The sequence below is a fragment of the Calonectris borealis genome, chromosome 3 (assembly GCF_964195595.1).
Source record: "Calonectris borealis chromosome 3, bCalBor7.hap1.2, whole genome shotgun sequence".
Lineage (NCBI taxonomy): Eukaryota > Metazoa > Chordata > Aves > Procellariiformes > Procellariidae > Calonectris > Calonectris borealis.
Genome location: NC_134314.1, coordinates 91746538 through 91770736, shown reverse-complemented (window position 1 = coordinate 91770736; position 24199 = coordinate 91746538). Strand labels below are relative to the sequence as shown.

The 24199-nt window shown below is 44.5% G+C and overlaps 1 protein-coding gene across 1 annotated transcript in view; it reads right to left on the bottom strand.

Moving 5' to 3' along the window:
• VIT (vitrin) overlaps window positions 1-4294 on the bottom strand; it is a 56934-nt gene extending 52640 nt beyond the window's left edge. The window contains exon 1 of the mRNA XM_075146641.1: window positions 4075-4294. The gene's annotated coding sequence lies outside the window, so the exon portion shown is untranslated. The remainder of the gene's footprint in view (window positions 1-4074) is intronic.
• Window positions 4295-24199: the final 19905 nt, after the last annotated feature.

Here is a 24199-nt window from a genome sequence, read left to right as displayed (position 1 = left end):
CAGTCATGACAGTAAGACTTGTCAGGTTAAGAACCACTTAAACCTAGATGATTTGAAAGAAGCAGAGGTGGTTATAAACACTCTTCTGAATGCAAATGTGTTTCCGGTTTGGGATATGAGCTATAGATTTGGGTGCTCTGCTTCAAAAGGGAAAGCAAAAGCTGCAGATGGTGTTATTTTTTTTAATTGAAATACATTTTCATGAGAAATATTGCTGGTTCCAAGACATTGGGAAATTTTCTTTCTGATCAACACTTTCTGTTTTTTTTCCCAGGGCTCATTTGCTGAAAAATGAGCCTGAATAGCAAAGGCAGCCCAAGGCGATCCAGCCACGTCCTGCTGCAGGGGAGAGCAGAGGTGCCAGCCCAGAGAAGGTGGCAAGAGAGGTGAGGGCGAGCCGCCTGCAGAAAGAGGGAGCGGGCTCTGCTCCTCTGCCGGCAGGGCACCGGCAGAGGATGTGGGAGCAGCCCTCAGACACCGCTAAATGTGCAGCTGCCCCAGCACAGAGTTTGGTGCAAAATGTTTGCAGAGCCCAGAGCAAATACTTGTGTAGCTAACCCATGAATGCCATGCTGTCAGGACTGCCCACTTCTGATACCTCCCAGTGTTTGCAAGGGTCAGATATATCCATGCAGACTGCAATCTCAGCTACCCCATAGATGCCTTAGGAGCCTACAGAATTTCAGTAGATCCCCGACTTGTCTGTGGGCCACAGCACTAGAAGAAAAGCTCATCAGTAATGCATGCTCCTGTTTTATCTGCAGCAAGTCCCTTCACATCCCACTTTTTGCGGCAGCTTGCTTTCCGCAGGGCATTATCAGGAGTCAGTAAAAGGCAGTCTTACTGCTCCCCTCCGTAGCTCCCTGCAGGTCGGGGTTTAAAGGAGTTCACAATGGCGATGCAGAGTTTAATTTACTAATAGAGATACAATCTAAACGGCTACAAATTTCTGTGCCTCGCCGAGCCTCTTCTGTGGCCAGGGGAGGCTGCGCTGCCTGCGCAGCATTCACCCAAGTTTTCCAAGTGTGAAATGTGCAGAAAATAAAAGAACCGGGATGCAAAAGAATGGCAGCTGCTCTAGGACTGTTAGAGAGGCTCTTTTACAGGCAAATGAACCGTCAATTTGTAGTAAGACATTGTTTTCTAAACATAGCATAAAAACTGTTATCTTGCCTGGCTGGTCATTAGAAGAGAGATAATTATAGTCTCTGTGCGACAGCCGGGCCCAGAACAGGGGCCGCATTGTCCCAGGTCCCAGCTGAGCTCTAGCACAGGCACCCCAGGCCAGCGCTGGGACAAGGGGGCTCCTTGTGCCCCGGCAAGTTCAAAAGAGGAATTGAAGTGCTCTAAGGAGGTGTTAAGCACCTATCTCTCTCTCTGACTCTGGCCTTAAAAACTGCTCCACAGTAGAAAGGTGAGGAGGGCAGACCTGTGACTGCTGTAGCTGCATCCTCCCTGGCTTTATGTATAACACATACTATGGCTAATTTTTTTTCTCTCCTTTCTTTTTGTTTTGTTCTGTGTTTCTGTTTTCCAACACAGAACAAAGAGACCGGTATGATGGCTGTGCTTTCAGAAGGAAGGACGTATTATCTGTTCAGTGTCCACTTTCTGAGCCCTGAATGGAAGGTCTAAACCTCAGCTGATGCTGCAGCACGCTGGAGGAGTCCTGGTGGACTCAGAGCTTCAGGGAGCCAGAACATCCCCCAGGGCTGTCAGGAAATCCTGGACTATTGCTTTTTACCACCCATCCAGAAAAGACGGTGTCTCCGCACCCCATTGCAATGCGCCAACATGCGCCTCACTGCTCCGCCACCTGCCCATGCCAGTCCCTCTGTATGGGAGTTCATGTCTATGAGTGCCATAGCATTTTTTTCTATATGTGTTTAGTCTCAAGACATTTTAGGAGGAATACAGTCATAGCTGCAGATGATAGTAAACTGTGCTATCACTTTTGTTGCTCATTTCAGCCAGGTACCTTAAATGACTTACCTACCATCATTTAGGAGACTTTTGGTGAAACGGAGACTTGAACATGCATGTCCTGAGCCTTGGGTTAACATGTAAAGCTACTGGGCAGTATTTTCTGTCTAGAGTTTTTTGTGGCTCAGAGGTGAAAAGGAAAATGTTAAAAATTCTCCAGGCAGACCAGGTACAGTCAAGTCTTTGATGCCACTGTTACATAAACTTCAGATTTATTTTTAGCAATGTTTTCTAAAAAGCAATGGCCAGAAATAATAATTCTGTTTCACATGAAGGAATTAGCCTGTTTTCCCAGCTTCCGTGTTCACACTGTGCCTCAGGCAGTCCCCTTTCAGAAATATTCCAATTAAACAAGTTTGACAAAAGGGAATGTAAAAATTAATTTCCTACTACTTCTGTGAAAGTAAGTAGCTGGGTGAAGAGGGAACACCTTGTTAATATCTCCACTAAAGGAAAGGCTTTGGTGGATCTCATTCTTATTAGACACAAGAGAATCCACATGGAGTATCTTTCTTGCATGCCAAGTGTGAAGAAACCCGGTTTAGCTAGTAAAACTACAGTGGTAAGTCATGTGTAAGAATACTACTAGGGAAAGAAGCATCTTACGTAAAATAGCGAGCAAGTTAAAAACGTAACATTCTTACTACAGATGGAAACACAAAGCAATATTCAATTATATCGGCAGGACAGTCAAGGCTTCTTTTTTAAAAAAATATTTCTTATGTCTTGAATAACAGAAAGACAGGAAGTCTTTTCTGTCATCCCAGTGAGAACAACCCCAGCAACTCGAAGGATTAGATAAAATATGCAAGCAAAAGAAGTCTGTTTAAAATAAGATACTAATTTAATATTCCAAAAGTAACGTGTGTGTGTAATGTAGTTATTTTTGCTTGAGCTCTCTTTGCATCTCTGAAAGAGACCAGTCTTACAGCCATGACTGTCACTCAAGAGGTGAACTGAATAAAGTCTGAAGAACATGGTACTACAGATACAGAAAAACAGAGATATTCTTTGAGCATAGTCAAATGCAAGGTGTTTTTAACTTTAGGATGTATATGGTAAAATACAAGCTATAAACATATATGATTCCATTGCTGTTCTCAGTCAAATGTATTTTAAAAGCCATCTAAACTACTTCTTCTCTGTGTGTGTTTGCTTGTTTCTGGTGTTTTGTTTAAATTTTGGAGAGGGGAAAAGGAGTGTGCTCCAAGGAGGATCTGCCTCTGTAATCTGTAATTCTTTTTTGGCTCTGGCTGTGGCATAGTTCCCATAAACTCTAGGAACAAAATATTAACTAGGGTTGAAAGTTTGCTTGGGGCATTTGGTTCATGTTCATACTAGTCTGAGAGAAATCGCATTTTGAAGAGACTTATTGAGACTCTAATCTCTCCTCACAGAGCTGAATGGCTGTGGCAGGCTTGACAATGCAATTCATTTTTGGAGCCTCACCAGCAAAACAAGCACTCAGCACAAAAGGATATGTAGCGTCTAGGCTGCTGTACTGTTCCTACATCTGTATCTATCCATCTAGCAAGGGAGTTCACACCATATAAATACATATCACTGGAATAATACCATTTTCCATTCTATATCTTGGAGATCAGTGTTCCCCAATGTCAGGTAGTGCTAATTAATGATACAACACACACCTTCCTTTTGATCAAAGAGAAAGTCTTGAAAGCAAAACCATTTTAAACCTAAGGAAGAAGTTGCATTACCTATTACTCACTATTTGAACAGTAGGCATATATATGTCTATTGGTGTGTGACTAATATACACCATTCCTTACCAAACAGTTAAGCCCTTGCTGTTCAGGCAGTGAGTATATGTGTCCACTTTAACAGCAGGAGTTTAATGCTTTTATAAATACTTAATGACGTACATATAATTTAAAGTACAGTTTCACTCTACATCTATGTCTTCATCTTCTTAGGTCTTTGATCCTATGCACACAGCTGCAATGCTAAACAAAAAATTATGACCCTACAGTTCCCTAGCAGTGAAAATATGTACTATTATCAACAGGCAAAAAAGCAACTCCCCCCTCTCCCCCATAAATAAATATAGCAGAGAAATGACATTAGAATTACCTTGCTTGAGGTGTGCAACTTTTTATTCCTTTTCTCCACACAGTAGGAAAGTGCTATTTTTTCCAAGCTTTTCTGTACCCCAAACTCCAGCCAACATTATTCTACAGAAGGAGAGACAGGCAGCGGAGGGAGGCCTGGACACCTTTTCTCTTTCAGAGAGGAGCTAATCAAACATTCCCATCAAGCTCCCAGCTCTGTGAAAGGCACATTGCTCTCTCTCCCTCCCTCCCTCCCTCTGCTCCTCTCTCCCTCTCTGTCTCTCCCTCCCTCTGTCTCTCCCTCTCCCTCCAGCACACACAGAGCTCCTTACATTGATTTAGCAGCCGAATTAGGCGGTCCTATTTGAAATATATGTTCCCTCCCACATATTTTTGTTAGGGATTTCTATGGTCCTTTTGCGCTAGCCTGTCAGATTTGTCAAGTTTTTCTCTTCTGGGAAGCGAAGCTTTACGTGACTGATGTTTTGGTTTAATTTTTTTCAGTCTCCCTGTGCAGTTCAGCACTGTAGTAAAAGGACTACAACTAGTAGCCAGGAGTAAACTACACAGTTCTAAAGATTATAAATACCAGATTAGTTAGGTGCAAGTCAGATTTAAAGAGGAAAAATAGCTTTTGAAGAGACAGGCTCTGATGCCTTTACTCACGTGAATAGCCTCATATTCCTTAAGCAGTTTCCCTGAATTCGGAGGGTTAGTGACAAAGCAAGTCTGTGAGTCTGGCCACAGAGAGGTAGAAGTATGACATGAGGGTTAGCATGGACTTCTTTCTGATAAAGTTGGGAGTGGGAACTTAATAAAATGGTCTCAAAGGCTTCTAAACCGGCACTCATTTAGTGTGACCTCACCAAATGAGGTACAGGAAATGATTAACTTGCTTAAGTATCTGTATACAGATCTCCTGAAAGAAAATTTTATTGTGACAATCAAAATCACAGCGTTTACAAGATTATCACAGAAAGGGCTGGTACCATATTGCAGGATGCTGGAATGCAAACTATAATCTGCAGTTCTATCTGGGTATTCAGAAGTGTATAGATAACATATATGAGCAAACATATGCTGTTTTATCTAAAAGATCATTATTGGTGAAAAAAAAAATCTAGAATAAATACAGGAGATGATAGAGTTCAAAAGACACATTGGAAAGACATGTAGTTCCTGGCTACTTCTGATCTAATAATCCTGTAAATGTGTTTAGCTTAAGAAGGGAAAGTAATTACCTGGATTACTTGAATTTAAGGGAAAGTGATTACCTGTTATTTGTGGATGTCTACTCCAGTACTTATGGAAACTGTATAACAGCTCAGCATATCAATAAATAGTACAATAACGAAGATTTATCAAGAAGTCCCAACTGTGTTACTAAGGTATAATGATCCGTAATTCATTTGATTCTTTTGATATAGAAGTTCAGGCTTGCCATGGTAATTCCTTGTGAGGCAGAATGAAGTGGACTGGCAGAAAACCTCTCCAGACAGCAAATCTGTTAGCAGATCTAGCTAGCAGATCTACTAAAAAAAAAAACCCCGAAGTCTTATTAATTCAAGTTAAGACTTTCAGAGTATTATCACCTTTTCATAAGGCTTTGTGAGGTTTATTTATTCAGATAATCATGGGCAAAAGGACTGAGACCTTAAAACTGGATGTTTAGAGGTAGATAGGTGCTAGGGGCCAGCCATCTAAATATTGGGATTTTGCAGCTAAGTAGCTATGTGTCATTTCCCAGTGCTAGTGAAGGGCCCAAGTCCCCACGATAACTCCTCATCTGCGGATGCTGATAGAAATACTCTATAATTTTTGGGCACAGACCTTCACTGGTATTTAGCCACTTATTTTCCACTCAAGTAGGATTTTCAGAAATCCATGGACCTCTATGGATGTTGAGATGCCCATATAGCTTTAAAGTCTCAGGTCAGTGGGTTATCGAAGACGCCTCTTAATCTCAAACCAGTGCGAGTGAGAGTACTGAAGAGCGAGCTTCTGGCAAACCGAGACATGGCTGGATGGCAAAGGCTCAGGCAGTGCCCACAGAGCACATGACAGGACTGCATACAAATAGCTGGACTAGCGCTGAGTGATGGAGCTGAGATGTCAGAAGCCGTGGATGATCGGCATAACCGGCACAGGCAAAAAGTCCTCCTAACGTTCAGCTTCTGGTACCCATGTCAGCTCATTGAGTGGTGTAGCTGTTGGCATGCTGAACATGGTCGGCAAGGTGTCAAAGCCACAGCGACAGCGCCTACACCGAGGTCATGCATCATCGTTGCTGCTGCAGGGTGGTAATTTCACAAAAGAACAGCTGATAGATCCATTTCTCACTTTCCATGGATGGATTATCTAATTTGTGGGTAAGCTGTATCAAGGGCAAAGAGCCAGCGTGGACCTGGCAGGACTTAGCTCAAATGCAGTGGTGTGTGAACACAGCTCTGTTGCTTCCAGAAACCCAGCAGTGGTGCAGCCCTGTCCATGCTGTGCCCACCTGAGCTCTCCCAGCCTGGCCGGCTCCGCTCGGGGCTCAGGGTCAAGGATGCTGCCAGTGGGCTGGCACATTTCTGCATCGCTGCCTATGAGCTAACCCGGCATCCTGGAAACGAGCATCCCAGGAACCGTGGAACAGAAACACTGAGTGGGCAGAAAAAGAAAAACTATCTAGGTTTGTCATTATCCAGGGTATTCAGCCTCTCATTATCGTGTGTAATGGGGAGCTGAAAGAGTATCAAAACAAAACACTGAGGAGGGGACTGGCTGTCTCTTTTTATCACAACATTGCTGAGTGCCGCCGCCTGTGCTCTTCCCTGGCAGAAGCAATTTCCAGCCACCCAAGAGCTGGCAACGCAAAGTGTGGGAGCAAGAGGTGAACCACGTTGGGTGGCTCCACTTCGGTGCTGGGATTTGCCGCAGGGAAAGGTCTGTTTGCAAAAGAGCTGACCATGCAGTCAGGAAGCCACTAGTTTGAAGACGATAGGTATTGAACACGATTGTCTAGGGGATGGACAAATGCGCCATATCTGTATGTGTTCATGTCTCCCACCATTGCTTCTAGTCAGAGGCTTCCACTTGAGTTTTCTGTTAACTGGTATTACTGTTTGTGGTGGTAGGTTTTAAGTTTTAATATCTCATATTTTCATTTGCTTGTTAGTTAAAGCAGGATTTAGCAGGATCATTGAAAATATTATTAAATGTATGAATGCACAGTTAAAGTAGGTGACAAATTTCAAGGGACAGAGTCTTTACTCTGCATGACATAAATATGCACATATACGTATATACACATACACACCTAGTAAGTAAGGCTGGATGCATATTGCAGCCTCACTCCACCACAGCAGCAGCAGCTCAGTAACTCTCTTCAGTAAAATATTTTACCAAAACTGCTGCTCTATTCGTTTCCAAGTGGGTAGCACTGACGTGCGGAGTAGCTTTGTTTCCACTGTAATATGAAGCCTGAAAGCAAAGGAACGTAGACCTCTAACCTGTCCCCTGAAAGTCTTAATGAAGCAGCTAACGAACAAGACCAGTTGAAATACTTTGGTTTCAAAGACAGTTTGAGAAGATTCTTCATTTTTGAGGAAAATGTAGTGACTACATTGAATTGTGATCTACTCAGAGATTACCTGCACTCTAGAAGATAAAACAGTAGAAAGAGAGAGATACGGTAAAATGTGTGTAAGCGAAGAGGAGATAGTCTGCCCAATACTCAGTAGGGAGGTTTGGTGTTTTCAAACAAGGTTAGCAGCAGACCTGAAAGAACAGACACTTGCTGATGGATCTTAGTCACAGTCCCTTACGTAAATCTTCATTTTGAGATCATCTGTCATGCAGAATTTTTAAGGTATACAGTTTTTGTTTAAAAAGCATTGCTTTGGGTGACAGCTGGGTAAAGGCCATGTTGGGTAACAGCTGAAAATCTGTCTTGACTGAATGGAAGCTCACTTCAGTTAATCTAATCCTCATTACAAACCTAACTTCAACATTTTTTAACAAAGTTTTTGTTTATAGTGGGCTTACATGTTTCAGCCAACACAAAAATGTAAGATCCTTCGTGTCTCCCTCCCTCTGTGTGCAGTGATGCACAGGTAAATGAAATAGGGGAAACCTCACCTATTGGGAAATGGCAAGTAAATCCGCCTGTTCTGAGTTTGATGTTCACCAAATGATATGGCCCCTGAGCTGAGGGCAGGCAATGGCGTGACCATGTACAACCATTTGGGCACCATCAGGGATAGGTGTAGTTTTGGACTCAGGCGTCCAAATTCAGTCCAAGTTCATTACTGATCTGGCCCATAATCTTTTGATTATAGCTGGCCTTTCTGTAGTGATTTACATGAACAGGTCAAACTTTTGTAGAAAGAGGAAGAGAGAAAGGTTTTACCACATGGTAGGTTCACGTAAGTCAACATCTAAGTGAGTGCAGAAGATGGTGGCTTCAAAGGCCATAAATTGATTCCAAGAGGTCTGCGCAAGGTGATGATGGGATACAGATCCTGTGGAGCAGGTGTGTGCTGCAGCACAACCATCGTGCTCATCCCCAACACTCAGAAGGGACCCCTGGCTCCACCAGTGTAGATATATGCAAAGAAAATCATCTTCATCTATGTTACAGAACAAGCTATGCCTGCAAAATTTTTAGAGGAATCTGAAATTTGGTTGGGAAATTTTAAGGGGGAAAGTGCGCAGAGTCTCCCACATCCTGGGTCTTTGTCCCACTTGTGGGACCCAAGGTGCATGCTGTTCTTCTGGCGTGGCGGCTGTGGGCCACACTTTTAAAACCATGAGATCATTTGCTCTCCAGCTTGCAGGTAGGAAATGGATAGGGAATCAAAGTGACTCAGGGCTGAGCGAACTGGCCTGTGATCGTTGCACAGAAACTGTTGAATGTATCTTCTCAGATGACCACTGCAGGCTTAGTAAGCCAGTAGTAAAAAGTCCTGACTGCATATAAGGACAGAAAGCACAGACAAATTAAATGATTTCTGCAAGATCATGCATAGCTATGTCACATCTAATCCCATCAAAGTGCTTAAACAGAAAGGAACAAGTTTTCTGCTCTCAAGCAATTACCCTCAAGTCTTTCCACCACATACTACCACAGGAATCAGAGACCAGAATATTCTCCAAGTTGTAACACCCCAAGATGTCATGCACAGCCTGGCAGTCCTGGCTCTGTTCAAAGACAGTGCAGCTGCACTTCTTAGTGTTAACTCCTAACAAGTGGCAGAGGAGTTCAAATTCTGCAGTTTTTCTACATTTCTCGAGCTCTGTGAAATAAAGTATTAACTTATGCATTAGTATGCTTAAGGTAATCTGTGCTTGAAAACCATTTATACACGAAGAAAACAAGGCATGGGGAGAACGCAGCAGAAAGTTAAAAGTATAATTGGGATGGCAAGGCAACTAGGGGGTTAACATTGTTTGGCTTTAGCTGCTTAAAGCACTTACATCTAAATTGACCTCAAGTAAATAAAATAACCAATGTCCAGGAAGGCTTGTATAAAATACACTGACGCGTTTGTCTTGTGTTTGAGAAAGGTACGGAGGGTGAATTATGTATGCTGTAGCTGTTGCCAGCATCAGAAACTTCTTTAAATAATTAGAGCAATTGCTTAGCCAGGCATCTGTTTTTTCTTTTTGTGAATGAGGAGACCTCATGGGCCAAATGAATGCATAATGTTGGCATGCTTGGCTTAAATGGATGGATACCAAACTTACACTGTGTAAATTTGACCCATTGGGTGTTTCTCAGTGAAGATGGCAATGGCCATGTTTCCTGAGACTGTAGAGAAGCTGGGCTCTATCAGTAAGACCCAAGCCCCAGGTTGATTTGTTCGCCCCACAGGGAAGAGAGGGACAAATGGTGACAAAATTAGCCTTTTCAGGTTTGCTAGGGGGCAATGTTCAAGCAAGAGCTGATAAGCCCCTTGTCCTGGAACTCCTGCAGCGTACGGCGTGGGCATGGAGCCTGGCTGGGAGCCTCCTGTCCCAGCTGGGCAGGCTCATAAAATGAGGGTTCATAGTAGCAAATGGGAAAGGGACCCTTTTCTGTGACTGATATGTGAAGAGCTTGCGCCTTTCCAGTTGAACATTGACCATTTTAACTGTCATGGATTTGATTTGGTTTTTTTAAGTTCTGGGCAGTCACTTTTGCAAACTTTTGACCTCATCTGCCTCTATAATAATCAAAAGACATAAAGAAAAGTGAACTCCGGCTTGGAAAGAGAATCTAGTACGCATTTGAGCAAACTCAGAAGTTACTGCTATCTGTAAAGAGTGTTTGTATACTCTGAGAGTGATTTAATGTGTGGTGCATTAGCTGTGGGCATGCAGACAATACTAGTTAGAACCAAGAAGTCAGCTGGGTTTGCTTATAGATCTTGGACTGTAGCAGAAAGAAGCAATGTTCAGATATTGCTTTCCTTTAATTATTTCAAGATATATCTCTGTAGGAAAAAAGAAAACAGACAGAGGATACACTTGCACTTGAAACACAACAGGAAGCTGTCGTGGACATCAAGAAATCTTCATTATTTTTACCACGAAGCTGAATCTACCCATACCTCCTATGCCCCATATTCCCAATGCCAGATTTAGAACAGAGGCTGCCACAAATGCTATGCTGAAATGTAAATAAAGTGAACAGTAAATGCCGGGGCTAGAAAAGCCCCTGTCACATTTGGGATCAGGAAATGCCAAGGGCGGCTGCTCGGGAGGAGTTTGCCCTGATTATGGCCACAGGTCTTTGGATCTGAAGGGGTGTAACCAGCTTTAAAAGCTGTGACGTTATGGGATTGGACTGTGATGTCTGTAACTCACCAGTCTGCTATCAGAAACCAAGCGACCGCCACAGTGGAAATCCATTTTAAGAACCATTTTTTTGGCAGAACTTGCAGTTATTGCAAACAAAATTGTATGGTGACTCAACAGAACTGGATCTGTAGGAAGTGCAGCATATGGATTTTGTTCATCTCGAATCCAGTGCGGGTGGGGATTGAGTCTTCACTGGGTAAGTGGGATTTATTTCATTGCTTTACTACCTCATATAAAACCCGATTCACCAGCATAAAGCTCCTTGTATGAGGAGATGACTTTTCAACTGTTTAGGAGAGTGCTCTTTGTTAATCAAAAGTTTCAGCAGTGCTGGATTCAGTGCTGAAATTTGCAGATGAGGACCACAGCTCTCAAAACACAAATGGCTTTTTCAGCATGCTTTCCCTACCTGCATACTGCCAGTGTGAGCCACGTGCTATCACTGCCACTGCTAATTCAGTTTGCCAAGAATACCAGGTCTCACTCTGCATCCCAGTGCCACTTACCTTGGCAGTAAAGCTCGACTATTCACTGCAAATCAGGCCTGGAAAATGTAAACCCAGTAACAGTCTTCTATCTGTTCTTCCTGACTGTTTTCCCGATGTGTTTTCTGTTTACGCTCCATAGGGCATCAGGTGTCAGAGCAAGTAGGTGATGCCAATAAAAGCCACTTCACAGTAGAGAGCTCGTGGCTGCCTCCCAGCAACTGAATGCATCCCCTCTGTGGTGCCCTTATCCTTGTCTTCTCCAGCTTTGGCTCTCGGCACTGAAGACTGTTCAAAATGCAGCTTTTTTCTGGAGGCAACATGCAGAAATCAGAGTGCTGCTCTGGCAAGCGTAAGTGTCCAAACATGCAGTGGGGCCAGAACTGCCAGTGTGTTTAATGTATTTTCTTTACTGGTATGTATCTTTCAAAACAGGTATTTGCCAGAGGTCATGAAAAGCCCCTCTGCATGCACCCCTGTGCAAAGGCTCACCATGTAAGGGCTTACATCGCTCTCTCCCAGTCGAGTGGCGGTGGCTTGGCCCCTCTCCAGGGTCTCCTTGCCCACTGTGCTTGTAGAGGCCCATTTGCCTCCAGGGAGGCAAAATTTCCAGGAGGAATCCAGCTGGTGGAGGGGGGAACGGGGTTGCATGCCCGTGTGCCTGTGTAGGAATGGGGGATCTCAGCATGGGGTGGGAATACACAGGGTCCCCCCAACTCCTGTGTAGTGCTGCACCCATATAGACCTCTCTTTGTGCGGATCCAGGTGTTGGTAACACCTTCCTTGGGGGAGGGTATGCGTTGTGGAGACAGACCATCCCGTGTTTCAGCAAAGTTGAATTTAGCTGGGAAGGAGAGAGGTTGTATGGTCCTGGCGCTGGGGGCTGGTAGAGTGGGGGGAGGCAATGGGGAAACGGGAGGGGAAAATCAGGCTCCTGATGGAGGGATGGGGCAGGTGCTGGGGGGCGTAGAGCACCTGGGGGCTCCGTGATGTGGATACAAGGAGGGTGTAGAGCGATGCAAGGGCCTCCCTGGGCACGCAGACCCAGGTGGACTGGCAGAAACACTGGCATTTGCCCTTCTCCCCATCCCTGACCCGTCCCTCTGCTCCTCTCACTTCCAGCAGGATGGGAGAGATGGTGTTTCTGGTGTTTCTTTAACTGGTTGCCACCAAGGTGTTCATTGCCCTGTGAAGGTATTGAAGCTCCAGACTACTACCACTCACTGAAACACATTCAAAAAACTACTCTGCTGTGTGTGAACCAGCTGGACATTGGAAAGGCTGCTGTCTGCCCAGGGCGGCTGAGCCGGCAGCAGCTCTGCCGCTCCGGGGGGCTGCGGGGCAGGGCTGTCAGTGGGAAACTCACACCCCTTCCTCTGCTCAGGATATTTGCGACCAAGCTTTTATTGTAATACATGTGCAAACGGGTCAGGGTTGGGGAGCGCAGGCTGTGAAGAACCGCTATGACCCTTATTGCTGCCCATTTCCACCATTTTATCCAAGCATCAAGTTGTTTGGGGCATTTCCAGTCATACAGAGCAATGAGGTGTACCCTAAGGGACAAAAGATGTAGACACAAGTTTCTGCAGTGCAGTAGCCTGTATCTATTCTTTTTGTAGGCCAGTAATTTCTCATGATTCGGTTCCGCTTAAAAGAGCAGAAAACAGACAGTATGCACAAATATCACTCCATGCTGTAGCAATTCAATTAACTATAAACTCAGTAATGTAGAAATACAATAGCAAAGAAGAGCCATCTTTCTTCTATGGTGCCTTTAAGGGCCACAGAAAGATCCAATGCAATTTTAAATCCTTCTCTGAAATCAAGCCTTGAGAAGAAATGCTGCTCTTTTGTTACATTTAAAAGAAAAAAAAAAGAACTCTTCAAATCTTATTAGAAAAATAAATTTCTCTGAATAAGCTCTATCTTCTGTTCCTTGCCTCCAGTGCCACAACCATATATTATAAGGTGAGCTCTGCATTTTGATCCCCAAATTAAGTAAATTACTTCTAATAAATTGCTTAGTCACAAGCACAGTTAAGCTGGAAATACAATTTGCATTTGTATAATTGCCAGCATTAAATCTCCATAAGAATTGTAAGAGGAAAGCCTTTACATTTTATGCTTGCTAACTCCTCAGAGTGTTTTATAGCATGGAAAATACCGTAAATGCTTTCAAAGTACTTTAATAACTGACATTTTCCACCTTAGGTTCTCAAAGCTTTTTTCAAAGAAGGGCAAACAATGAAAGAAAATGAAAAATAGTTTTGGGAGAGAGAAAATTAAATTACATGCATGTTCTTATAAAGTATGAGAAGAAAAGAAAGACAAGCAGCTTTTGCAGAAGAGAAAGCTGAGAAGCACAGAGCTTACAGAACTGAGTTTGAAAAGGTGCTTGGGTTCCTGAAGCTACAGAGGAGGACACATATCTGTAGAAAGACTAGGAGCCTGTCTCCCAGGGCTTGCTCCGCAAAAGGCATTTAAGAGGCGGTTACCACCCGCAGCTGCTTGCTGCCATCTCCCTCTGCCAATTACCACCCTGCAGCGGGCCTGGCCAGCCCTTGCCTTCCCCAACCTGAGCAAAGGAAGCTGCTGTCGGACAGCCCTGTCCTCTAACCTCGACGGCTTCGTTTGGATGGATGGTAGTAGGGGAGCTCTTCTGCAAATAGCTCAACAAATAGCTTTGAAAACCGGTGGCTTCTGTCAGAAGAGGTAGGGCTGTATGAGGCAACTGCCTTTTTTTAATCCAGCAATCCGTTACAGACAGGTTCTGGGTTTCCCAGCCCAGCCCTGTGAGGGATGCCCACGGTCCTCACGGCTCCCAGAGACACCCAGGGCTCTGCAGGTAAGTGCTGCGAAGATGCGTGTGCTGGGGAAGGAGTTGCTCAGGACCAGGCAAAAGGGAAATGCCTCCTGCTGCTGCACCCGCAGCCCCGCAACACCGCGCCGTGTGCTGAGGTCAGTGGTTGGACTTTGGTTTGCAAAATCCTAATGGTTTCTGTTGCGTCCCAGTAGGGGCTTGGGAGTCTCAGGGAGAAAGCCAGGGAATAACTAAGGTCAGAGGAAGGCTGAGCGAGGCATCTGTTGTGTTAATTTTGGCGAGTTACGGCCATACCTTGGTGTGTCCAGATCCTGGTTCAGTTTCTGCGTCTGCACTGACAGGTCACCGAGGCACAGCAGCCCAAAGCGGCTTTAAACTCTCCACGGTGAGTTTATCTTAGGCTGTTCAGTGCTGGTGGTGGCTTTTGTGAGTCCCTTACCATAAAGTGAAAGACGTTTATGGCCAGTGAGAAATGCGTCTGGCACGTCGTGCTTGCGTAAGGTGCTTGCAGGGAGAACAGAGGAGACGATCCTGATTCACACCAGTGTAAGAGAAGGAGGTGTCAGGCCTGCAGAGCCACATAGAATGATGCGTTGCCCTCCTGAGTGAGCTAATAAAGTACGTAACCAAGCTGTGTCAGCTGCGATGTTAAATATTACACGCTTCCCTGCGTTACAGCTCACTGATGGCCTTGGCTGTTTGCTGTGGCGTGGTGGAGCTGCTGCTGACAGCCCAAGCCCGTTACAACGAGCGGCTGCTGAGGCCCTGGTGCATTGCGCGGTGGTTCTGCATTCAGTCCCCGTTGGGTTTGCTGAGCTCCCCTCTCACTGGGCCCTCCTCACGGGCTTTCTGCCATCGAGCTGTCTTTGCCGTGGACTGGGGTAGCTTGTATATATTCTCTGCATCAATACTTAAAGGAGCTCAGATGCCCGGCGGGATGCCATCAGAAGCTCACTTTGTCTCCGTTGTGGCATTGCACAGGAAAGCCTGTAAAGGAATCTGCAAGTGCTAACTATAATTGTTTCCATCCAGCTGTTCTTGTCCAGCTAAGCAGACAGTGATTTTTGGGGAAATTATATTTTAAAGCTTCTGCTGCTCTAAAGTGAATTTCTTTGGTCTTCACAAAATTAATGCTTTACAGCTTTCTTTTTTCTTCTTTTCTTTCAATAAGTGAACACCTTTCATCATCTAGTAAAAATTCAACTTACAAGAAAGAGTAAGAAAATTGAAACAAATACTGATTTGCATGTAATAAATTGGGTTAATTTGTGGTAAGTGTTTGCTTTTAGTCTGTTGCTTTGTTTGTTTCTTTTCACATGCTGGGGGGAAGGAATTGGTGTTACTGTGAGGGATGCAGTTTGCCAAACAACTCTGCCTAGTTATGGGAAGTTTCGAGTAAACTCCCTGTTTAGTTTGTTTCACATTTCCAAGGCTGGACTTTCTGAAGGTCACAGAGTCAGGGGCATAAAATCAGGCTGATGTCCACTAAGAGATCCAAGAAATGAAAGACAACAGATAAATGGACTTCAAAAGAAAACTGAGTATGGCTCTCTGCACACCAGCTTTTTCCATCATCATGTCAGCTCTTCTACAAGAGCGGTGCGTGCACATGATGACATGCAAACAAGCAGTGTTCAGAAAATGGGTGATCCAGAACTTAGCAGCACCTGTAACTGAGGAGGCTGGTACAAATGCTAGATTTCATTTACCTCTCTTTATTTTTCTTTTTTGTGAAAGAGTTTTTGAAGATGTTCTGTGATGTCTTTGGTGTTTCATCTGTAGGAAACTGACAGTGTAAGCGAATCTCCATGGTGTCTGCTGCTATGAAAAAGAGGGTTCCTAGGAACCAGAGGTTAGTGCTTGGGCTAGTATTTCAGAAGAGATTTGCAACATCGTCACTGCCATCAACTGTTGTATAAAGTGGAAATCAATAGGTTGGACCAAGAGCCGTCCCAGAGATCCCATGGATGGCAGAGGTGGTGTGTGCATGTTTCATGAGTTTCTGTGCCATAAATGGTTGTTGGAGAGTATGTAATTTACTGCTGTCGGTGTGGCTATTGTTCCTAATCTACAAAACTTCAAAAAGTCTGATGACAGTTTTATGCACAAGAATTTCAATAAGAGGGACTAACCTTATCCTGCAGCACCCAAGCACTTGGCCTTGGTGTCCTCCTGTCTCTAAATATTGCACTTGTTCTGTGACTTGGCCTTATCTTGAGATGCTGTGGATGAAATCTTTGCAAGTTACAATTAATCAGTTTGCTGTTGCTTGCAAGGGAATAGGATTTCTGTCCCATATCTCTAGAATAAAAAAGGATGACCTTTTCTACCCCTGCTCCATGGGACAGACATAAACACATAAGCATGATGGAGAAGGGAGAGGGGCTGTTCCCCTCTGATACCCCCTGTTTTTCCTTCCCTCAGCACTTCAGGGAGAAGCTGTAGGAGGATGCAGGCATGACCTGGCTACTTGGGTCTGGCAGAAACAAATGTAGCTGTTGGGGAAGATGTTGGGTTTTCCTGAGTGCCTCTGTAAGCTGACCTTACAGACCTGGTCATGTCTCGAAACTGCCAGGGCCATAAACACCAAAGTTGAGCCGCTACTCAGGGCTGGGGCGTTTCGCTCTGGATTTGCAAGGGATAATGTTTGTGATGACCCTTTCTGAAGGAGAGCATCAATGGTGGGGTTTGTTGCAGTCGCATGGCTGCTTAATCACAAGATTTTACACAGCGAGGGTCAGGACTGGAGCAGTGGTACGAGGAATTTGAGCCAAAACCCTGAATTTTCATCAATCCAGGCGGGCAGAGGAGTTGTCTCTCTCTCTAAATGATATTTAGGGATTTCTGCAGTTGAATGCCATTATCAGTGACAACATTTCGAATGAATAGCCCTACACATATATTCCGCGGCTGCAGTGTGAATAATTGCGAACGCTCCTCAATCTTCCTCTTCCCACTCCCCTCTCCCCCCTCAGCCTAAGCACAAACACTCATTTCAGGGCTAAAGATATACTCTTAAATCACTTCTGACATTTCTTTGTTGTTGTCTAACGAAGGCTGGATTGATGGGCTAGAGAGAAGCTTTATATAAGCCCTCGCTGAGATGTCGTTGTAGGATCAGAAGTGGGCAGCAGTTGCAAATGTTAGCATTTGTCTTTGGAGTTTATCTAACTGCAAGCCTGAGTGTCTGCATGGCGTATGGGGCTTTGTCCCCCCCCACCTTGGTCTTCTGAGTCCCAGTGAAATGTCACGGTCCCGAGGACTGCGGGGTTCAAAGAGCAGCCACGCTGCTGTCCCCACCAAGCTAACAAGGGGCCTCTGTGCGCCCTTGTTTGGAGGGAGACGTCCCACCAGGGACGTGCCGGCTGCTCCTCCTGGCTTTCCCAACCCTTTCCAAACACTTTTACACTCTGCTTCTTTCCTTAATTGGATTATTTGTTTTTTAAGCTTGTTGCTGAGCAAGTCAAATCAACCCACGCCTGGTTAACAAAGCCTGAAATAATTGTGGCTAAGTCAAAGCAGTGCTGAAGGGGGAGACCAACCACACAGACCAGGCTAGTTTCCCAGCCCTGCTGAGCATATTTAATCCTTGCTGGGTTTTTCCAGGTGCCAAGGAAGGGCTTGAATGGCAGCCAGATGCTGGGAGCGTGCCCCCTTGCTGCCCGACAGTCTGGTCTTTCGTCCTCTGTTTGTAACCTGGGCTAATACAGGGATTTACAGACCGACTGGGATGAGCTGATTTTCTTGTGGGGAGTCTGGAAAAGCTTGCTTTGCTGTGTTGTCCTTATCTTAAGGAATGAAAATGGTCAGTTCAAAATGGGAGCTTCCTATGGTCAGCTGTAGGTTAAGATGGCAGGACACTTCTGCTCTTTGAAGATTAGGTACGTCAGTGAAATGCTGTGAGTCCATGAGACCAACAGATGAGGTAAACCTGCTGTTGTGATTAAGTAGAGAAAATAATTTCAACACTGTTAATGACTGCAACTGCCCGGACTACAGTTAGTTTTTACTTTGCTTACGTGCAAGATCCCATAATAAAAAATAAGATAAACCTAACTTTTTCATGGCAGAAGTGCTTTGGGTGCATTCTGCTATTCGGAAAGCAATCAGATTCTTCAGGATTAGAGGCAGCTGAGGCATGTCATCTTCATTAAAAACCTGTGGGATCTACAGCTGAGAGACCATATGTTGAGCATCCCTAGACCTGACTGTGCCCACTGAACTGCAACTGAACTTGCTGGGTGAAGTACAATTCCAGATTTTCCAGGGGGAGGCATTAGGGAAAAGTCTTTAGGTTATTGAGCAGATTCACTGAGTGGGCCTTATTTGGAGAATATAATTTTATGAGGCCAGAAGTATCATCCCAGTTCAGATTGTGGCAATATAACTAACGTTGTTAACTTCATTTCTGTTACATATGGTTGTAAAGGGGGAATGGTCCCAAATCCATGTTGTCTTTGCAGGAGGACTTCAGGAAGATTACTCTCGGTAGTGTTTTTTGATGCATAAGCTAGGCCTATTCTTTGCTGCTAGGGCTCTTTATGTGCAAAACAGGTAAGAGCTAACATTGTGGGAACTCCCCATGTTTCACTATTCCATGGTGATGCTCCATTTTCATAGTAGGTTGGATGAGGAAAAGCAATTGGGAAAAATTGTGCCTGCTTTGCAGTAAGAATTCTTATGAGAAAGTGTTTTGGTGCTGTATTCATCTGTGCTAGCTTTCTGGTTGTTGGCTGCGCTCTTCCTTATCTGCTGCCAAAGCACCTACCAAAAGTGCATAGTGGGTATAATATGGGATGTGGCAATAAAACAAGCTGCAAACACAGAGCTCGAAACATGGGATTTCTGTTAGACTGGAAATGTGAAACTGGGATGCTGTTTCTCCTCAGGGTCACAGCGAATCAACAGAGATGTGGCTGGGCACCAGCAACCATTCTACAGAGCCAGTGAGTGGGGCATAAGCAAACAGAAGGTCTAAACTAACTTGAGGAAGACTCAAATCTGCTAAATACTGCTGCAGCCCAGAAGTTGATAGAGCCTTGCTCTTCTCAGTTGTAAGTTGTGATGTCAAGGTTTTCGGCTCCTTTATCTGCAGGCATACCTGCCAAGTTATCCTAATGCTAGCCTGGTCCTTCCTCACAGCCCTCTAAGGGAGAGCCACCTTTCACCACACTTTCTGAGCCCATGTTCTCCACCTCTTATAAAAGCTCTGACTTCTTTCAGAAACTGAAATGTTTAAGACCTTCTTGTGAATTTAGCCAAGGTCTAGCAGTGACATTTGTCTCCCAAAGAAAAGATAGCCAGTTCAAGCAGTACTGTAGCTCACCAAATAGACAGGAGCTCTCCAGACACGGGTCTAACCTGCACTGCCAGCCTGCCAACCCATGAAAGCAATTTGCAGGGCAAATATACCATGCTATACCTCCAGTCCTTGCAGATGTTGGCATGCCTTAGTTGGATTGTGTCATCCCATGAAAAAGTGAAATATGAGATAAGCATAGCGATTTTACTGTCCTGGCAGCCCATTTTCTTTGTGTTGCATGGCCGATCCGAGTCTTCCTCAACTTACCAAGGTGTTCTTGTGCTTTGATAGTCAGACAGTGATCAGTGACTTTCATGATGCTTTACCCTCCCTCCTTTGGACTCCCTGTCCATGCCATCACATTAAGGTGTATTATCTTTCCAAGAATGTATATTTCCAAGAATGTATAGCATCTTTCAAAGAATAAGGTGTATCAGCTTTCCAAAAGTGAATGTTTTCCCTTGCCATGACTCCAAGGATGGGGAATGGTCTGGTAATAGCTCCTCCAAACTGGGGGGAGATATAGGTCTCATCTCTGGAGCTAGGACTTAAACTTTCAAATTCTTGAATTGGTCATTTGCCTGGGATGATTTTTTCTGATTGATAGACACATGATAACGCTGCTGTACCTGACTGCCTTTCAGCAAAGGAAGCTGAGGGCTGGGTTGTCAGGTAACATGGTATCCATCAAGGATGAGCTAAAGCCCCTTTTCCGTTCCCTTTAAATCCACATATAGGTCACATGTTATCCCAAGGATTGTTCTCAGTGAAGTTAGTTTTGTTCATTTCATGCAGCAGTTCACCAGTGATGCGAAGCACGCCCCGAGTTCACTGAGTTTCTCCCACTTATCTGTATGACTGTTATATGATATGAATCCATTTGAAATTTATCTTTGCCGTGTGGTAAGGCTCTGCCAGGTCACATCACTAAGACATATTTGGGCTCTCATTTGTGCTGCCAAACATTATTCTTGACTTCATGCTTCCTTTTGCAAATATTGCGGCGGATGTGACACACACAGGCGCCTCCTGCTTGGCACTGGCCTTGTGCGGGAGCCGGCAAATGGGCCTTCAGCCACACGCGCACCCTCCGGGACCATCCCAGCTTTGCTCCAGCGGTGGTCATTTCCAGCAGCCCGGCTGGCTGGTGTACAGTGTCAAAGGCTACTGGAGGCTGTCAAATATGAGCGAGGGAGGCGTTTATTGCAGTGATTTCTGTAAGTCCTTCCACTCCCGTTTTACTAGGTTACATCCTATTACATAATTAAATGCTGTGTGTTTGTTATCCCCAAAGGGCTTTTGTCTCATTCAGTGAGCATTAAAGATGATGGTTATCGGCACAGACAACTGTGCTTTTTTTATTTTTTTTTTTTTAATCATTCACTGTGGCCCTGATTTTTGTATTAGCAATGGGATTATTACTTTCCATTTAGTAATTTTCTTATTCTCTTGTGTTCTTATTGTAGTACTATTTGGACATCCTTTGAATCTTAAATTTATTCTTGTGCTTCTCCTGCATATCATGAAGGACGCAGTCTTGCTTCCCTTTTATGATGAGCTATTGTCATATAGGCAGATTACAAAAAAAAAAGAAATCCAACCCAGAAAACAAACTTTCAGAAGTATGTATTAAATACATATTTGTGTACTCAAAGCTGTAGACAAAAACATAGGCCCAGATGGCAGGCTCCTGTCCTCTCCTGCAGTCAATGCAATTCACTTAGCTACCTCTCTTAATCTGAATGTAGGTATATAAAGTTTTATAAGAGTCTTCCAGGCACAAAGTTTCTTGCAGGATCTGTGTATATGTGTATCCAGTAGTACCTTTACTCTGTTCTTCTGGAGAAGATCCTGTTTTCAGCTTTTAGCCTGCTTCATCTGGAATCACCTAATTGCCATCTCCCAGAAAGCAGGAATGTATGGTGACCATGAGGACCTTGGAGGTATTTTTTTTTCCAATTGCACAGTATTGTAGTTTTCCATATTCCTAGATCATCAATGCAGGAAGGCATTGGGGGCCAGCTACTGTGGAGTCTTTGCTGCAGACAGGAATTAGGCACTTCAGACCACATATTAGACACAGACCCATTTGACCCTGCAGGCACCTTCACTTTGGTCTGCAGAGTTCCCAAAGTGCTTGCAAAAACCCTTTGCATTTGCTGATGTACGGGGAAGGTTCAGACTCCAAGCCTTTAGCAATTTGGGGGTTAGGCAGAGGGACACACACAGCATGGCAAGAGAACCTGGTTTGCCAGGCTGGCTTATCTCCAGGATAGTTGAAAATACAGACGTGGTTACCTTTTTCATTATTGCCCGGGGTGAGAGCATTCACCGGGGTAGCAGAACAACGTTCTTGTCCAGCCCTACCCTCGGGAAGGGATTTGTGCCAAACCATAGGCCATGCTTGGATGGGCACACTCTGTATCTCTCTCATCGTGTCAGTCTGTGCAGCAAAGAATGAAGGATTTATAGGGGTGGAGAGAGAGCCTGCAAGGGGCTGCAAGCCTGGGTAGGTCACACCGTAATAAAGTCACTGTCTTAAGGGGGGTGGAGGGGGATTTCCTGTTTGCTGGTCTCTGCTACGAGAAATACTTTTACATGAGTCATTAGATAAAAAGGCATAATAGCACTGAGAACAGGGACTGGACTGCAGCAGGCTATCCCGCTCCCTCCAACTACACACTCAAGTTATTCATGTTACCATTATAAATGTCAAAGCTATTAAGAAATGTTGCTACGTATTTCAATGCGCTGACACCCTAAAGGACTTTCAGCTTGGCAAAAATGTCACTAGGGGAAATGTGGGCCCAAAAGGTTTTCTTGGCATAAATAAACAAATTATTACTATAAATTCTTTTTTTTTTTTTTTTCTTCCCAAACTAGAAGAGGCTATTTTTAAATGTGGAAATTGAACAGAAGTAATCCTAGGTCAACTTGATTGCTCAAACTGTGTAGCCCGAGTGCAAGGGTTGTGTCTGTGACAGGGTTGTAGTAATCCACCTACAAGACCAAGTTGTATATGTGAGTATTAATAACTGCACTTCATGATTAATAACTGCAGTGATTATGGTATAATACTGATACGTTGATAATTATGAATAATATTGATAATAAGAAATAATCAAGTAAGAGCTGATGAGATTTTGATACACATGAAAATACATGAATTGTGTAGCCATTAAGAACTCAACTGCTGAGTGTACTAATCAATAGCTAATCAAAACAGTTGGGAAATGTTTGGAAATGAATATGTAGAGTAGCTAAAGGCATGTTTTAAAGTGTGGCTTAAGGGCTTCAAGCTTTTTGCAGAGTGACTTTACTATGCTCAGGCATGTCATTTTTGCTGGAGTGCTTTAATGATGTCAGCGCGCACAGGAATGGATAATGAACAGCTAGCAAGGTTTTTTTGGCTGGGTTTCTTGCATCTAGGATAAAAGAGGGCTAACCTCTGTCTCGCATCCTACTGGAACAAGCCAGCAAATGCTGAGAGCATCCTTTGGAAATGGTAGAATTGCTTGGCCTACTGCCTTCTGTCAGCTGATGCTACTTAGTTTTAGTGTATCATACATGAAACCAACCTCAACAATTACAAAATCACACAGTAATATCCAGGGCTGAGCAGAGAGACAGAAGGAGCCTGCATGCCAGAATTTCTATGCCAAAGGGACGAAGACCTGAATAGTGTTCTCCTACCTCATGACAAGAGACCATTTACTGGCAATAGTCACGAGATCTCATTTGTGCAGGCTGGCACTAATCCATTCAATACAAAACACATTGAAAAAGGCCCCTGGTAGAGGAAGTGGAAGAACCAGGTCCTATTAAGCCGACCCTGCCTGCCTGCTGTGTACCTTCACACAAGGTGAAGTGGCAGCACTAGGATGGGATGTCCTGTCTCATGGAGATATGACATCTGACCCTGCCTTTGGCACACTAATTGGATTTTTGCATTAGAAAAATGTAAAAATATAGTGTTTCTAAAGAGAAAGCATCGGGAGCAGGTAGTCCTTTGCTTCGTCAAGGTAAGTGGGATCTCCCTTGTAAGACCATCTCAGATGGAGAGCGTTCAAAGCTGCAGTTTCCCAGGAAAGCATCCTTGTCACCAGAATATCAGTCAGGACGACAGCCTTCTCGCATCTCTGCTGCTAAAACTCATCCACTGTAAAAGAAAATCCAAGGTTGTGGGGAGCAGCAAGGTTATGGGGAGGAGTAATTTGACTCTAGGACTCTCTATGCTGTTTGCACCGTACTTCATTCTTGCTAAGTAAAAAGCATAAAACCCCATCACCCCCCTGCAGCATATCTAGACCGTCTCTACCCTTCCTGACTGTCTCAAGCCCCTGAGCTCTTTGCTCCTCCCTGACCGGCAGTGTGGGCTCGGCAGGCAGAGGAGCCCACCTGTGGAGGCGGCAGCAGGGGCCAGCCTTGTCCGGGCACGTGCGGGACCAGAGACAAAGGGAGGAAATGCAGGACACAGGCAAAAAGTTTACAAATTGATTTGTGTTGATTCACACACTTGAAATGCTGAAGTTCATTTCCTTTCCTGCACTCCAGCAGTAATGGATTCTGGACCTTTTTTCTGCCTTCAGCCACTTGCTGGTGGTGTGGGTGCAGCTACAGGGCACTGGTGCTTTAGGGCTGGAAGCTTTTTAACCTGAGTAACTTCAGTGACAAATGTGCTCCTGCCGTTACTGAACCTGGAGCACGGGTTGGT